We start from the raw sequence: 514 nt of genomic DNA on the forward strand, positions 1-514 counted from the left end.
TGCTTGGCTTAGCCGTACCTTTTGTGTTATGGATTTTTTTTTTTTGTGTTTTGTTTTTATATAAATATTTTGGATAATTTTTTTATGATTCTAAGAATTTATATGAGATTGTGATGGTATTGTTTTTTAAATATTTTTATTTAAAAATCTTGAAGTTCATCAGAACAGAAAGTCAACGATTTCTCAGGAGAATTATTCATGGTCCTATAGCTTCATCAGTAGGAGCACACAGCTTCTCATATCTTCGTACAGATAATCACAGTACATAGACGTTCGTAAGGTCCATTTCATTGGGTAATGTGCATGTTTTTTTGGGGGACTAGTGAAAAAGAGAGCGAGTTCCAGAAATGATGGGAAGAAACTTAATGAATTGAGCATCTGTATTGTTCGTATATATATAAAGACCACAGAAGGCAGTGAAATCATAGCTTTGTACATGATCTTTGCCAAAAACACATGTTAATAATAAAAAGACATCATCATACAAAAAAACAATTTTAGGCAATGATGTAAC

This window comes from Populus euphratica, unplaced genomic scaffold (genome assembly GCF_000495115.2).
Source record: "Populus euphratica unplaced genomic scaffold, PopEup_1.0 scaffold338.1, whole genome shotgun sequence".
NCBI classification, from domain to species: domain Eukaryota; kingdom Viridiplantae; phylum Streptophyta; class Magnoliopsida; order Malpighiales; family Salicaceae; genus Populus; species Populus euphratica.